An 18,318-nucleotide genomic window follows, 5' to 3' on the forward strand; every position below is an offset into this window, starting at 1 on the left:
CACACACATATATACAGATATTTACATCTGTATGTGCTTCTGTAATGTCTCTATATATTGAATAACACAAGTTCAAACCAACACATCAATCCAGCACCACAGAAGTTAGTCCACCGTATTCATCCGATGTGCAATTGGAAAAAAAATGTGGATTAGGATGATGATATTTCCTCCAAAGTTGTTTAAATTTTGGTTTTGCCAGGCACCTGAGGCCGCTAGTAATCAAGGATAATCTCAGTCCAAATGCACATGTTGAGATGATTTGAAGCTGAAAATACAGTACTCGTGAGAGTGTGCCTTACTAGAGTTTCTCAACCCCAAATTAGAGGTGTTCACCAAGTCTCCTCTGATGCACCCTGTGTCTGACTCCCTGGACCCAGGAATCAGTCAAAAACACTGAGCTTTCCTCAGTGATGACAGTTCTGAATCAGCAATTCCCTCAGGGAAAAGGAGGCCCAAAGTCTAAACTTATTTTCCTGGATCTCACTTCCCTGTATTCTGGCCTGATAACTCTTCCCTACCTTGTTATCTCTCCAATTTATGTCAAGCTTATGATTTTCATATTTCCCATTCTTCCAGCTGCTTTCCATCTGAGGATTGCTATATAAAGTTCTTTGAAATTGCTTTCTTCATAGTGACGTTAACGACATTTCCCTAGAGAAAAGAAATTGAAACTCATCTTCAGATATGTCAGGTCCTGTGAAGTTAAGCCAGTTTTAGGTAGATTGTTTATCTATTCCCTATGGTTTCACAAGAGTGTTTTTATATATTGCAGATACTAATCATTTCTGGCTGCAAATATTGCCTCTGAATGTGTGGCTTATATTTTTCTCATTTTCTGATGCTGTTGAAAAACTAACTCTCATGGCTATTTCTCTGCCTAAAAAAACCTTTAAACTCCAATTCTTAAATAATTATTTTGCTGCATACACAAGTTTAATTTGACAGTTCTCTCTCCATATTTTTAAGAAATCATTAAACTATCTTTGTATCACAAAATTGCTGTTGAATTATTATTTGCCCTGTGTCTCTAAATCTATCTTTACTTTTTTACTGCCCTTAAAATCTTCTCTTTATCCTTGCAGTTTCAGTAATTTCATTAAGATTTGACTTCTCGTGTATTTCTTTTTATTTAAACTTGCCTAATATTTATTTGGTTTCCTAAAAATATAAATTGGTCTCTTTCATCAATTATGGAAAATTAGTAGCTATTATCTCCTAATAAATGTTTCTCCTTGTTCTAGATATGTTCTGCTACTTAATATCCAATCCATCATATATTAGAACATCTCATCATATATGCAGTGTTTTGTGAACTCTCACATTTATATTATCTTGCCTTTCTATGCTGTATTCTAAATAAGTTATTGAGAAGTGTTGTCCTGTTTACACACTCCTCAAATATGTAAATTAGCTGTTTAACCTATATATAAATTTTTGTTTCAACTATTTTTATTTTCATTTCAATAAGTTCTATTTTTTCTAAAACTTACTCTTCCGTAGTCTCTTATCCCTACATAAAATTGCCTTACTTTTATTTCGTTAAGCTATTATACATTATTTGATAGACTTTGTATGATTCTTCAAACTTCTGCAACTTTTATGAGTCTATTCAGCAGTTTGTTGTTTCTGTTTGTGACTACTTGTAATGACCTGCCATGCAAATACTATAAGATATTTTACTGTGCAGTCACATTCTTTAGAATGGCATCCGCGTGCATATTTGAGTTCTACAAAGAGGACTGGCATTTGCAGCTGTTAGGTGTTTGGGTGTTCATCACTGGGACCTCTGTCAACTTAATTTTGATTTGGTGGCATTAAAATTTTGGGGAAGTATGCAATCTGCTTCCGAATATGTCTAAGTGTAGGGATGAGAAAGAAGTTCTAAAGGAAGCTTTCTTTCTTCCACCCATACTCAAGGTCAAAGGAGTTAAGTGTCCACATTTCTCTCTCTTAGGGGAAGATTTTATATTTCTCATTCAAATTTTGAGGACGATAGCTTTCCCCGGTTTCAGCTCCATGTAGCTACATGCAACACAACAAACAACGGTATATGGCACCCAAACTTTGCTTCATCCCCCCATTTTCTGAAGTCCAGCAAAGTCCAATACCTGGGCCAACACCTGTTCCCTGACTCTCATCTGTGATGATCTGTTTCAGGACTCGTTCACTCTATCTTTCTAGACATTGCAGATTTCACTTACTATTCCACCAGCTCAGCCATTCACCTTTTCATTTTCCTTTTCAATTTATTTCAGAACTTTTAGGCTTTTTGTACCAGGAAGTTTATCTTTAAGACATTTGAATGCCATATTTTAGGAAGTAAAAGACTCTTTCCCTTCCTTATGTTCCTCAGGCTAGATTTTTATTAATATTGATACTATAACTATGTATATATTGTCATTTCTTTTAGTGAGCAGTGTATTAGTTTTCTGTGGATACTGTAATAAATTAAGATAAAATGAGTGGCTTAAAACAATGAAGTTATTCTTTCACAGTTCTGGAGCCCAGAAGTCTGACATCAGTTTCACTGGGCCAAAATCAAGTTGTTGTTAGGCCTGTTCCCCCTCCAGAGGCACTAAGTGGGGACTCCATTCCTTGCCTCTTCTTTGCCTTCTGGGGGCTGCTGGCTTTCTTTGGCTTGTGACCACATTATCCAGTATCTGCCTCTGTGTTCACATTGTCTTCTCCTCTTCTTTCTGTGTCAAATATCCCTCTGCCTCTCTTTCATAAGGACACTTGTGACTGCATTTAAGGCCCATCTAGATAATTCAGGATAATGTGCCCATTTTAAGATCTTTAACTTAATCACGTCTGTAAGGACCTTTTTCTGGACATCAGGTAATACTTACAGGTTCCAGGGATGAGGCCCTGTTATGTTTGGAAACCATTATCCGTCCATCAGTTACATCATCATCATCATTATGTCCTCACTAGTAGATTTATTATTCTCATTATTCTGGTTTCTTGCATTAATTAGTATGCTGAGAGAGTTGATCAATTAGGTGATCAGGATCATGGGCAGATATAAAGGTCAGAATTTTTATGGTCAATTTCTGTGGAAATCAATTTTTTTCAAGTACTATATTCTGACTCATAGCATCAAATTTGTTTTATTTAATTTTCTGAGTTTTTTTCTTTCTCCTTATATTCCTTAGATAGTGTGATAATTAAATTAACAAATTATCCTATGTATTGGTTGCTACTAAGTACTAAGCCCTATATAAATATTATCTCATCAAAGCTAAGAATAACTCCATAATAGAACAAAGCTCTTACTATCTCCTTTTAGCCAACTAGGAAATAAATGCTGGAATGATCAATTAACTACTTGTACAGCTAAGTAGTTTGTAAGTGGGATTAGAAAGGGGATTTCCAAAGAGGCTTTTCACGACTGTTATATTGATTCTTTTTTGAGGAAATAATAGTCTTTGGTGATAATTACTTATTAGTTTTAACTTCTCAAATACTAAACAAATTATGTGACATTTGACAAATGATTTCCACGAAAAAGAGGAGAAGTTGTCACAAGATTAAAGGGAATTCTTTTTCAGATGTTTCTGCAGCCCAGTCAATCAGACATTAAATGGGGCAAAGAAAAAAACTCACCGAACCAAATTAATATCTTAAGGACATAGCTTTTTCTTCCAATGTAGAAAAAAATCAATGTTAGAGATTATCTTCAAAATTCAGAATATTTGAGTTATGATAAATTGTGGTCAAAATTATTAGAGAACAGTTGTTAAAAACCTGATATCTGATACATTGATTGATTAATGTAGGGAAAAAGGGAGTATATTGACTGACCACGAATCTGCTTGAGCCAAATATGTCATTTACTTGGAGTTTACAAGCCTGTCATGAAAATGAGTAGATCTTTGAGAGAATTTGGGGAAGATGTGGATTAGGAGGCACCAGGAATCTGTCTCCCACCTAGACAACAGCTGCACTGACAGAATCTGTCTGATGTAATCATTTGGGAACTCTAGAGTCTACTGAAGACTTGCGACTTCCAGGGGGAGGGTAGGACGACAAATTCTTAATTGCCATAATTTTAGCTCTTGGCTCAGTAGCAGCTACCCATCCTGCACCCCGACACCCATGGCAGGCAGCTGTGTACCTGTTCCTGGAGCGGCTTGCACACAGTTTGCAGGAGCCAAGGTGGGCAAAAAGGATCCTGTCCTCCCAATATTAGCAATCTGATCCCTTGTTGCTGCTTGTGACCACAGAGGTGCAGACAAAAAGGTAAGCGGCCATTGTTGTCAAACCTTCCCCACGTTATAGTAAGCGCTTCCCTCTTTAGCTGAAGTGACTTTCAGGGGACTGAAAGGGCTAGTGCCCTTTTCCCTCTCTTCATTTTCCTTTTTCCCCTTTTGGGAGCCACACATTAAAGCCTAGGACATTAAAAAGTAAATGTATATACAGGGAAAACTAGAAAGAGACTGTTCATACACAGGGGAAGGCACAGTCTCAGAAGAAACCTGAGAAGACCTTGAGTTTATACTCAGGCTGCTACTTGGGTCAGAGAAAGCCTACAATAATAAAAATAAAATAAAATAGAAACAGAAACAATAACAAAAAAACCAGCATCCCTGGGAAGGGGGAAGAATCTGAATCCCAGAGTTACCACATTATTGGATTGAAACGTCCAATGTTCAATAAAAAATCATGGGTCATAAAAAGAAACAAAAGAGTATGGCCCATTCAAAATAAAGCAGCAGAAAGTGTCCCTGAAAAAGACTTAATCTGCTACATCTACTAGACAGAGCTACTAGACAAAGACTTGAGAACAACTATCTTAAAGTTTCTAAAAGAACTGAAGGAAGATGTAGAGAAGTCAAGAAAGCAATGTATGGACAAAATGGAAACCAGAAAAATGAAATAAGAAACCAAAACGGAATTATGGAGATGAAAATTACAATAACTAAACTGTTATAAATGTATTAGTCTTTGCAAAAATACAAAAGAACTTAAGCTTTGTTCTTTTTTACCACGTGATAAGTAGGAAATTCTGCATGCAAGTTCAAAATACCTAATATTCTCAAAAGTACATGAAATGCTTACAAAATTGACTATGAGCTTAGCATAAATGAAGTACAAAAAAATTCCACAGGATTAAATCCTTACAAGTATACTTTCTAATTATAGTGGAATTAAGCAAGAATCAATGACAGACAAATAACTAGAAAGTCCCCAATATTTGGAAGTTAAGCAAAATACTTCTAAATAACCAATCGGTTTAAAAAAAAGAATCAGAGGGGCTGGCCCAGCAGCATAATGGTGAATTTTACACACTCCGCTTCAGCAGCCCAGGGTTTGTGGGTCCAGATCCTGGGTGGGCCAACACATTGCTCATCAAGACATGTTGTGGCAGCGTCCCACATTCAAAAAGCAGAGGAAGATTGGAACAGATGTTAGCTCAGGGCCAATCTTCCTCACCAAAAAAAAGAAATCAGAAAGGAATTAGAGAAAATTCGGGGCTATATCATAAAATGTAGCATATCAAAATTATGAGATATCTACTAAAGACACATTTACAGAAAATTTACACAATTAAATGTATGCATTAGAAAAGATGACAGCTAAATATCAATTATCTATGTCAATGCTGGTTAATATGGTAGCTACTAGCCACCTATAGTTATCAAGCACTTGAAATGAAGCTACTGCAACTGAGGAACTGAATTATTTAATTTAATGCTCATAGTTTTAAATTTATATGTATACTGAGTATCCACATGTGGCTAGTGGCTATCATATTGGACAGTATAGATCTAAGTAATCTTCTCAATAGCCTACTAAAAAAGTGGCAAGTTGCATCCAAATATATTTGATACATAGATTATTGAGATAGAATTTAACTACAAAACAGTTCACATTTTCGGGGTGTACGGTTTGATGAACTTTAACAGACATATATAGCCATACAACCAGCACTATCATATATAAAATGATATATATGTTTCCGACATGTTTTCTATATAAAATGTTTCCATCACCCTAAGAAGGCCCCTCATGAGGACACTTCCGTAGTAACCCACTTTTCCTCCCCCTCAGCCCCTAAGCACTGACAAGATTCTGTCCCTAGAGTTTAGTGTTTTCCAGAATTATAAATAGAGTCACAGAGTACCTAGATATTGTATCTGGCTTCATTTACTGAGCATGTTTCTAAGATTCATTTGTGCCTTTTACATATCATTAGTTTATTCCAATTACATGCATATACCACAATTGTTAAACCATTCACCAGCTGATGGGCATTGGATTGTCTCAGGGTTTGGGCATCAAGGTAAAATGTATTTAATAGACAAAATTCAGTTCACTTGAAGGATCAAAAAAAATTTCATCAAAAATCCACCCCAAGTTTCACCTTATTAATCCGATGATATATTATGTAGAATTAATACTTATAGATAATGTATACATACACCAGAGTGGAAAACAGTTTATAATAAAGTCTAACATTGCCTCTGTCGCTAACTGGAAGTGAGGCGATGTCTTGTGCTGGTGTAAACCAGCTTGAGATTGCCCAGTGTTGCCGGGGACAGTGAACTGCTGACGATCCTGTTCAATATTTCACTGATTTTTCTCAATTACTTCTGATCTCTTCTGGGATACTTTCACTTTGGCTTTCATTTAAAAGTAGATTGCAACGGTGTCTTCTATTGCCAATAATCAGTACTTTTCTCATCTCAAAAGAAGAGTTTTTCTTTCTTCGTTTTATTTCAATAGATCCCTTGAGTCTGTAGTAAGTAGAAAACGATAAAACTGTAGCATCTTATAAGGGTACAGTTGGCAATATGGAATCTCTGTCTCTTGGAGCAGCTGCTTATCTTTCATCAGGTGATGTCCTGAGTTTTTTGAGTTGCACTTTTTATTTCATTTTAAAGAATAACAACCTATTTTGAGGTTTTGAATGGCAACAATTATAAGAACAAAATTTCGCAAAATGCAACTTATCTGGAACAGAAGATGGATGTCATTAAAATCATTGATACCTGAGTACCAAACTTCACAGTGAGCGTGAATTTGAGGGAATGTGGAAATTCTTTACAGAAGCACAATATGTCCACACTGCCTCTTCCCATAAAAATCAGTAGTTATAAATCTCCCTATTGATAATAAAATATGACCATAAAAGAGGATAAAATCGTAATTAATTTTGTCAACATACATCTCTTCCTTGCACACATGGGGAACAATAAATAAAATAGTTTCAAGAAGGTAAGGCAACTATAATTTGAACTTAACTTCAAAATCAGAAATTAAGTCAAATACACAATAAGTCCAATTCAGGGAATTAAATTTGACTACCAAATTTTCATGTTTTACAAATTTTTTTAATGGTAGAGTCATCATATGGTCGTGTATTAACAGGTGTTGTAATGTATTTTATTCATAAACAATTGCATCTAAGTTTCATTTTCTCTGATTCTCTTTAAGAATTACATGCTGCCCCGGGTAAAGCAATGTGGAAAAAATACTGAGCAACTCTCCCCTGTAATTTAAGATAACATAGTTCTAGAACAGTCTGTTAGACCCACATGGTAACAGAAATTGTATGACTAACTCCTAGAACACACTTTCTCAAATCAGAGGTAGACAAAGATGGGAGTCACAGCAAGGACAGAAATACATATTTTTACAATTAAACCTTGTGACCAGTTAGTAGTTGAAGTCTCTAAGACTTCAGTTGCCATTAAAAATATTAAAACTATTCACTAACATTAGCTTTGAATAATGACATAAAGCTTGGAAAAGCTTAGTTTTTCCAAATAAGGAAAGAAAGTAACAGACAGGGCAGCAATATTAATGTCAAATACAAAAGAATAAAGATAGTGAAGAGTGTTCTAGTAACCCATTTCTTTTAAAAGTTTGCAGGTAATGCATATAATGAAGTAGACTGGCATGTCTGACACAACAGAGGGACAGTACAACATGCAAGTAAATGGAATCCTTACATGTAGAAAGGATAGGGAGTAATATAATTTCTGGGATATTTAATAGTTTTATAACGTATATGGAGGAAGTAAAAAAACAGCACCCAAAATTATATACACACAAACAAGAATACATTTCCAAAAGGTTAATTGAAAAAAGACACAATATTTTTAACTAAAATATATTGCTTGTTTTTATCGTATTTTGCTTTGTTTTATTTGTTGTATATACTGGGAAACAACTGCTGTCCATTGGAGGATAGCAAAGCCCGTCAAGAAAATTGATAATAATAATGGTGTGTTCTCAGTACAAAGTTTAAAAACTATTATAATTAGAATCTTTATCTAATCACTGGAAGTCAATACTGCCTTAGCCATTGACCATCACAGGAATTGTAATGTAATCCTAAATCCTGGTTTTGAAAAATCACCCTGATACTCATTCTCAAAAGACAAACCAACTTAGCGCATTTGCACAGGTTGAATAAAAATGATAGAAAAATGTATTTAAAATAACTCGTATGCTTTTATTTAAATTATATATGCAGAGCAGAGTCCATTGGGGAGGGATGGGCAAAAATGCATATAAACCAAAAAAAATCCCTCAAGTTCCAAAGGAAAAATTCTGAGGAATATCGTATAAAGAGAACTAATGTATGGGAAACAATTTAGAATTGACTGTAGCATGTAATTATGCATCATCGGCAATTTCAGACTGAAGAAACCATTTACAAATGGATAAATTAAAGAATATGTACTTTTTTCTACTTTAAGTTACATATATATTTAAGTTAATATATATATATTTTAAAAGATATATATTTAGTTAGTTAATATATATTAATTTAGTTTACAAGTTCATTTATATATATTTAGGTTATTTATATACATTTAGGCTAATAAAAAAGTCAATAAAGGCAAATCAAAAAAGACTTCTTATTGGTGTTTAAATAGGAAGAAAAATTGCTTACTGCCATGCATTTTTAAGAAACCTCCAGGTCTACTATAGGAATTCACAGGGTTGAATGGCAGCCCAAAAACGCTTTGCTCTTATACAAGAAAAACGTCAGATCAACTCCTTGAAAAAATCTATCCTTTCTCAACAGATTTGTCTTTGAACTTTTGTTAAAAATCAGCTTTTCATACTCCTGTTGTCTATTTCTGGACTCTGTTCTGTTTTCTTGATCTGTTTATCTACTTCAAGACAACGTTACACCGCATTGATTATTGGAGCTTTATAGTAAATATTAAAATGAGGTAGTGTTAACCTTCCAACATAGTTCTTTCCTAAAGCCATTTTGGTGATTCCAGGTGATTCTTCACATTTCTATATGAATTTAAGAATCAGCTCGTCAATTTTGCACACACAAATACACACACACACAGAGCACCTTCAGGGGTTTTAAGTGAGATTGCATTGAATATAGATCATTTCCGGGATAGTTAATATCTGAAAAACATTGAATTTGATCTATGAACATTATATCTGATCCATGAACATATGTTTTCTCTTCATTTTATTGTAGGTTTTCTTAATTTCTCTCAGCAATGTTGCATAGTTTCCAGTGTAAACATCTTACAAATTTTTGTCAGATTGATCCCAGACTGATTTCAAGTTTTATAATTGAAAATTGCATTTTTTATTTTTAATTTCTAATTTTTAATTATAGTATATAGAAATAGGATTAAGTTTTGTATTTGAGTTATATTCTGCAAATTTTCTAAACTCATTACTAAAGTAACATTTTTGTAGCTTTCATTGACTTTTTCCACTTTGAAGATCATGTTATCTGTGAATAAAGATAGTTTATTTCTAATTTTCTAATTGGTTGCCTTTTATTTTCCTCTACTTGTTAACAGTGGCTAGAACATCCAACGGAATGTTGAATAAAAGTGAGAAGTGTGAACATCTTATTTTTTTCCTTGATCTTGAGGAGAAAGCATTCAGTTTTTTAACGTAAGTATGCTCTTAGCTGTCAATTAATGTGAGGTGCCCTCCATCAAGTTAATGAGTTCTCTTCTGTCCCTAGTTTGCTCAGAGTTTTTCTCAGCAATAGATATTAAATTTTATCAGATTTTTTCATCTGTGTGTAATGCTTTTCTTTTATTTGTTAACATAATGAATTATCAATGTTTTTTCTCATGTCAAAGCAACAATGCACTCCTGAGACAAACCTCCCTCAGTCACGATGTATTATCATTTTTATATTCTTGGATGCAATTTGATATAATTTTAAAGAATTTCTGTATCTGTATTCATGAAGACTATTTTCTGTAGTTTTATTTTCTTTTATTGTCTTTGTTTTTGGTACCATGGCAATGCCAGCTTAAGAATGAATTGGGAATTTTCACTTCCTATTCAAATTTTTGGAAGAATGTATGTAAATTGGTATTTTAAAAAATTTTTGGTAGAATTCACCAAATCTGGAGCTAATTTTTTTTTTCCTGTGGGAAAGCTGTTAACTACAAATCAATCACTTTAACAGACATAGGGCAATTCAGCCCTTATCTATTTCTTCCTTATATATTTCTTCTTGGGCAATCTTTGGCAGTTTGCTTTAAGGATTTTGTCCATTTCAAATAAATTATCTATTTTTTGGCTTAAAGTTGTCATAATATATTCTTATTATCCCTTTAAAATTTGTAGGATGTGTAATGATGTCATCTTTCTCAATTCTAAAATCATCATTCATATTTTACCCTGACTGTTCTAATTAGAGATATATCAATTAGATTTATCTTCTAAAGAATTAGTTTTTGTTTTCATTGCCATGTTTTGTTTTGTTTTGTTTTTGCTGAGGAAGATTCACCCTGAGCTAACATCCACCGCCAATCTTCCTCTTTTTGTATGTGACCTGCCACTACAGCATGGCTGCTGCCAGGGGCGTGGTGTGGGTCCACGCATGGGAACTGCGCCCAGGCCACCAAAATGGAGCCCACCAAACTTAACCACTAGGCCACCAGGGCTCGCCCTGTCCTTATTGGTTTTTGTTATTGTTTTCTGTCTCACAGAGCTCTGCTTGGGTGATTCAGAGAATACAGGACAGTCTTTTTAGCAAATAGTGTAAAATCAATTGAATATCTATATGCCATAAGATAAATGTCAACTTGTGCCTCAAACTACATAAAAATTAAATATAAATGGCTCATGGAGATGCATGTAAAACTTAAAACCACAGAACTTCTAAAGGAAAACATAAGAGAAACTCTTTGTGAACTTGGGTTAGGCAAACATACCTTAGATATGACATCAACGGGATGACCCATTTGAAAAATTATGAATGAAACTTCATCTACATTAGAAAACTTCTGCTTTTGAAAGACACTCATTATAATTAAAGACAAATTACAAACTGGGCGAATATATTTGCAAATTGTATATCAGATAAAGGACACATATCTATACTATATAAAGAATCCTCAAAACATTAATAAGAAAATGATTCATCAAGATGGTGGAATAGGAAACCTAGCCCTTGTCCTCTCACCAAAAAGCAGATTTACTAACAATATAAATTTAAAATGCCTTTATGACCAGGTAAGGATTTGCAGTATCCCAGACGACCACAAAATTGAGATCAACACAGTGAAACGGGTAAGAAGAGCAATTTCATCTTATCCCTTTCAGCCCCTCCATCAAGCTGGCACAGGTCACTGCAAACAGATCACAACTCTTCCCTGGGGGGGCTGGGGGGGGATGGGGTGCAGGGCAGAGTGTGGCTAACATTGAATACCCTCAGCTTTTCAGTGTGTTCCTTGAAGAGCTGGCATCTGTCTTACCTCACACGGAACAGTGAATATGCCATATGGGGAAAAAGCACTAAAGATGAGAAATATACTCTAAAATTTAGGAAATTACATTTAAGATAGAAAAATGATTTCTCCGTAGAACTTATTTTTATGAAAGAATTATCTGTACCTTATAGAGGTTCTAAACCTAGTTAATGCCAAGATGAACTAACCTTATTTTTCAACTTAATAAAAATATTGATGTTGTATTTATAATAAAAATTTTTCAAATAAAAATTCTATTTGGAGGAGAAGAGATTTTATGTTATTAATTGACCACAAGTTGAGATGTTTCTGGAGACAAAGTATGGGAGTTTCTATAGGTCTCTTTTAAATAACAAATGAGAGTCTTCCTTTTTTTTTTCTGCTTTATCTCCCCAAATCCCCCCGGTACATAGTTGTATACCTTAGTTGCAGGTCCTTCTAGTTGTGGCCTGTGGGACGCTGCCTCAGAGTGGCCTGACGAGAGGTGCCATGTCAGCACCCAGGATCTGAACCGGCGAAACCCTGGGCCTCCACAGCGGAGCGCGCAAACTTAACCACTCGGCCACAGGGCCGGACCCCAAATGACAGTCTTTTAGTCATAGGTATTTTATTTAAATTCTGGAGGATTAATTTGATGAATGAACAAAAGCACAACTGTGACCATAAACAGACAGAGAAGTAGATATCTAAGAGAATTCAGTTCAGAAAAATTAATTCAAAAGAGCTAAATTTATGGGCATATCAATTGACAAGTTAGGATAGATGCCAGTGAGTTACTTGAAAAACAATGTATTAAGGATGAGGTTGCCCAGAGAATTGAGTGACTAACTGTGCCTTGAAACACAGACAATGTTCTTAGGAAAGGTGATATTTGATTGAGTACTTAGAGGGCTCAAGACAGCTTATTAGTTTTGAGACAAGAAGATAGAAAGCCCAAGAGTGTTGGAGCTTTAGGTAAGGATGATAGCAAGCAGGATAAAAGCCATACTACAAATACTCTTTTAGTTTTCGTTCAGAGTGCTCAATAGGGAAAGGAAAGAAATATCCTCTACCAGACAACTCAGAAATGTCTGGAGAACAGGCTTAAAATAAATGTTTAAAAGATATCAATATCTTCAATTGGAGTAATGAAAACCAAGCCTTCCTGAGTTTAAATTTTCACTATTCTTTTTGGCTTTATATCTTTCAAAATGATCTTAGCCTCACTGAGTTATCTTTTGCTCTTAAGCATAATGCTAATAATAAGTATTATATCACACTGTTTCCATAACTACATGAATTGTATAAAACACCTATCAGTGCCTGTAATTTAGTGACTAATGAATAAAATATAGGTCTTATTTTAATGGTATATTTCTTATCTAGCCGACCTCACTGGAACAGAAAAGGTGAAAGCGTTTCAAGGTAAAATGTTTCAGCATTTCAGGTGGAAGCTTTCTCAAGAAATAAGTTGTACCTGTCTTAAAAAGTTGTGTTACCTATTAGAGACCCAATTTAAACAAAAACAAAACCAAAAAACAGCAATAATAAACTACGCAGGGATTCAGGATTCAGAGGCCAACAGGTAGCTGTTCTAATAGATACAATATGAAGTGATATGTCATAGTCAAACTGAAATAACAGAGAAGATAGATGTAACTTTAATCTGCCTGGGAGTGGAACGGGGGAGTCTTAGTTTAGAAGTGCTAGATCCTTAATAAGAGTTAAAGAACATCCTATATGGTAAATAGGGAATAGATGACAGATATTTAAAAATACATAAGAAAGCATCACAGCATGGCTCAATGATAAATTAATGGTTTAACTTGGACTGTGTTTTAAACAAATTCTTCCTGTTGGCAAATAACAGAATCAAAATTAATCAGAATAGTGAGAGAGCCTTAGCTTTTATTTTTATTAGATTGTCTCAAAATGTTACATATATATTTTTTTGCTCTTAAAATTTCTAAAAGTTAGATAATGCTTCAGGATTATTAGGTGTACTTTCTAAAAATGGATAAAAAATTATGTCTAAATTATCAAGGAAAAAATGTAATAATTTGTTTAAATGACCATTTTTCTTGAAATTATATTCATGACTCAAATATCTTTTAAGATCTGGTTCATTCTACATACTCTACATAAACCTATTTAATTGTCTAGTCACTTATATACTACATGTAGTTTTATTCCTGCCTATCTTTTATTTGCTCCTTTAGATAGTATTTGTCAAATATGCTTTCTTATACATAACTAGTTTCTATAGAATGTACTTTAAAACAACAATAATTTCTTTAAAGAAATAAACATTTTTAAAGATGAGCATCAACACTATGGCTAATCTCTGTTACAATTTCTTATTATTTTAAATAGAATGTGCACCAATAAGTTGGTAGTATTACAAAAAATATAAATGAATATTAGTTTTAAGTAGTTTGTACGTGATCACAAATGAAGGATAGTAATAAAATTTGCATCACATGCTACATTAAATATAATTCCAAGTGAAATATATTTTGTAGTCTTGACTACTAGAATTGAAAGACAGATGAAGCAGATTAAATACTTAATTTCTGTCATACATCCAGTGGAAAAGGAAGAAAGATGCGAAAAAAAGTCTCTATTAAAGAATGTAAAGAATTAACATCTTTAGAACAAAGATTTTTGTGAAAATAAAACTTGAAAAGAGATAAAGATGAAAATCAAAGAAATGAAAGGGGGAAAAAGGAGGAAGTTATGTATTGGAGCTTTTATTGGATACACTGGTATTATTTCAGACAACTTTGTTCATTTCCTTTATATATAATGCAATAGTATATTCACTTGCTTGAGAAAGAAACAACCCTGTGTATCATATTCATGAAGGCTTTTTTCACTTGGTGGTTCCATAAGGTGTAGATGAAAGGATTCAAAAGTGGAGCAATGGAGGTATTGAGCACTGCAATTCCCCTGGAAAGAGATATTCTTTGTTTGACTGATAGTTTAAGATACACGAAGGTGCAGCTGCCATAAGAAAGGGATCTCACAATCAAGTGAGAAGAACATGTTGAAAAACCCTTTCTCCTCTGACTAGCTTAAGAGATTCTTAAAATGGTCAAGGCAATATAGGTATAGGATATTATCACTATTACCAATGTGACTATGAGTGTTGCCACAGCTGAGATGAATCCCATCATCTCCAGAAGCTGTGTGTCTGAGCAGGAGATATGCATGAGGGGAGAAGCGTCACAGTAGAGATGATCAACAATGTTGGAGGCACAGAAGTGAAGGACTAAGCCTAAGATGAGTGGTGGAAAGATGACAAAAAACCAGCAAACCAACAGCTGAGGACGAGCTGTATGCAGATCTTGGTGTTCATGATGGTGGTGTAATGCAGGGGCTTACAGAGGGCAACATAGCGGTCGTAGGACATAGCTGCCAGCAGGTAAAATTCTGATGCTCCAAGAAGGAAGGCAAAAAACACTTGAGCAACACAACTGTTATAGGAAATGGTTTTGTTACCAGTTGCCATAGTAGCCAGCAATTTAGGAATGCACGTAGTAGTATAGGAAATTTCTAAGAATGAAAAATTCCAAAGGAAAGAATACATGGGGGTCTTGAGGTGAGTGTCCACCAGGGTGAGTGTGATGATGGTTAAGTTGCCAGTGATGCTTAGCAAGTAGGTGAGAAGCAGGAAGGAAGATAATACAACTTTCAATTGTGAGTCATCAGGCAAACACTGTCACTTTTGTATGATTTCCCATTACTGCCCTCTACCTTTCCAGGTCTAAACAGAAAAAAAAAGGAAAGAAAAAAATGATAATTCCAATGGAAAAATAACAGTGACACCTAGTGTTTAAATTAAAGTTTGCAAAGTGATGTTTCATGTAGAACAACACAGTGCTCACTGATGTTTTAAAGATGATTATGCCAGGAAGAATTATAGTTTGTATTGGCAGAGTATCTACACAGAGAATTCAACCTATAGTTTGCAATTACACCAGAGAATAATCTATATAACGATAATAATTCTTGATTGTTTCTACATGAATAAATTAGAAGCAAATTAGAGGAACTTTTAAAGCATAGAAAAGGTTTTCTTCTCTCTTGATGATATGCATGAATTGGGATGGATGCCATTCCTGTTCATTTAAAGAAGTTTGCATGCTAGGAACGAAGTGATATGTATCATAGTAAGTACATCAGCCCAAGTTTTGTATTTAATGGACACACACACACAAACCTAGCCATAATCAATACACAGGGCTAGTATAACTTTACCACTTTACTCAACTAATCAAACTCAAATGCCTGATTCTTGTGTCATTTACTTTTATGGCTAATGGGATCCAATTTCATATAAGTGAATATGAGGCACTGGGAATAATTTTATTTTCTCTTCTTACTAGTATTTCCATTCCGTCAATTTCTGTTATCACCCCACCCTTCCCACTTTGTTTCCCAAAGCAAAATCAACAGGAACAGTCTGGTAATATTGGTGTGGCAGGAAACAAGTTTCCACTGTTTCCCTCACCCTAATCCTCTACCCTCTTACCCTAAACCCAATGCCAACCCTAATACCCTAATACTTCACCCTCACCCCAACTCTAACCCCAACCCTAACCCGTAACCCCTGACTCTGACCCTTGACCCCAACCGCGAAGCCAATCCTAACCTTGCCCTAGCCCTAGCCCGAAATCTAACCCTAACCCCACCCCTAGCACTTACCTCAACCCCAATCCCCTTACCCCTACCCCTGACTCTGACCCTGACCCAAGCCCTAGCCCTAACCCTCTAACCCTAACCCCTAACCCTAACTCCTGACTCTGACCCTAACCCTGACCGTGACTGACCCCTGACCCCGACTGCGACGCCAACCCTAACCCCTAACCCAAACCCGATCTGAAACCCAAACCCTAACTCAATATGCGAACCCCGAAACTGAACCCCTAACCCTAACTTCTAACCTCAACGCTAAACCAATCCTATCCCCAACCCTAACCCTAATCCAGACATTATGCTGGCTGTCCAACTCTCCAGTTCCGCTCTCGGCTCCTCCTGACCTGGGGGTTTGCTGTTTGCAGGCTGTGGAAGGGATCCTTTTCCCGCCGCTGGTTCCCCTCCCCCGCCTCCCCCGTGGGGCTCCCGGAAGCCCCAACCTGGCGAACACGTAAGTGGACGTGACAATGGAGTGCCCCCCGGGAGAACAGGGGCAAATCGGGGGGCGCTGAGTAGAGCAGAGCCTGAGCACACAGTGCTAGTACGCACCTCGACCTCGCTCTGTGTGCTTCGCTGCTGCCTCCCCCGGGCCCTGCCGGCCACGCTGGGGCCACCGCGCTCCCTGCTGTCTGGCCTGGGCTGATGGCTGAGGTTGCAAAGAGGTGAACACCGCACGTGTCCGGTCCTTGGTGTGTTCGCAGGCCGTGCTGGCAGTGGCAGCGTCCGTGGGTAGGAGCTTGAGGCATGTTCCTGGCTCCTGCAGGAGCCCCATGCCCTCAACTCGTTGTGCAGAGAGTTGGAGCTCCGGCCTGGGGGTGTGGGCTGGGGAGGCCAAGGGCGTGGGCTGTAGGTCACGGGCCCGGCATGAGGAGCCGATTGTCGACAGGACCCGGGGTGGGGTTCCTGCCACTGTAGGCTAAATTTAGTGAGCCATGACCAGGACCCTAACCATAATCCCAGACCCCTCACTGTCACTCCTAGCCCTCGACCCGGACCCTATTCCTAATTGGACTCTGCCCTCGGCCCTGCCCCCACCTGACGCCAACAAAATCATCAACCCTGATCGCTAACACCCGCCCTAACCCTGAACCCTAACCTGACCTTCACCGTGCACCTGTGGCCCCTCACCACACACATACTCCTAGCCCTGACCCCTAAACCCTACCCCCTACCGCTAACCCTGGCCATGACCCCAGCCCTAACACAGCCCTAACCCTCAAACCCCAAACAGAACACAAGCCTATCTTTACCCCTAATCCTAGCTGTAGCCCTTGCCCAAAACCTAACCCGAACCCGAACCCAAACCCCGAACCACAACGTGAACCCTAAACCCTAACACTAACCCTAACCCTAAACCTGAACCTGAACCCTGAACCTGAACCCTAACCTTAACCCATGACCCCTAACCCTAATGCTAAATCCAACCCTAACACTAACCCGAACCCTAACCCCAAGCTGAACCCAAACCCAAACCCCAAGACAAACCTCAACTCGCAACCGATTCCAAAGCCAAACTCCAGCCCAAACCCTAACCCAAACTGTAGCCCTAGCCAAACCTCAAACCCTAAACCCTCGCTCACGTTAGCCCAGCCATAGCCCTAGCCCAAACTGGTACCTGAACCCGCACTCCAACAATCTAACCCAAACCTGAACCTGAACCCAAACTCTTAACTCTCACCCTCAGGCTAACTACAGGAATGTCAAAAACCAGCCTGAAACAGATTCTCCCTCACAGTCCAAGGAAGCAATCCTGTGGACACTTTTTTTTTAAAGATTGGCGCCTGAGCTAACATCTGTTGCCAATCTTCTTTTTTTTTCCTGTTTTCTTTCTCCCTGAAGCCCCCCAGTACATAGTTGTATATTCTAGCTGTAGGTCCTTCTGGTTGTGCTATGTGGGATGCCGCCTCAGCATGGCCTGGTGAGCGGT

The 18,318-nt window shown here is 37.0% G+C and overlaps 2 pseudogenes; both read right to left on the reverse strand.

The window, feature by feature from the left end:
- The window catches only part of LOC103562330 (olfactory receptor 6C1-like), a 33,884-nt pseudogene extending 17,084 nt beyond the window's left edge, over nucleotides 1-16,800 (reverse strand).
- On the reverse strand, nucleotides 14,476-15,436 carry LOC103562329 (olfactory receptor 6C74-like; annotated as a pseudogene).
- Nucleotides 16,801-18,318: the final 1,518 nt, after the last annotated feature.

This window comes from Equus przewalskii, chromosome 5 (assembly GCF_037783145.1).
Source record: "Equus przewalskii isolate Varuska chromosome 5, EquPr2, whole genome shotgun sequence".
NCBI classification, from domain to species: domain Eukaryota; kingdom Metazoa; phylum Chordata; class Mammalia; order Perissodactyla; family Equidae; genus Equus; species Equus przewalskii.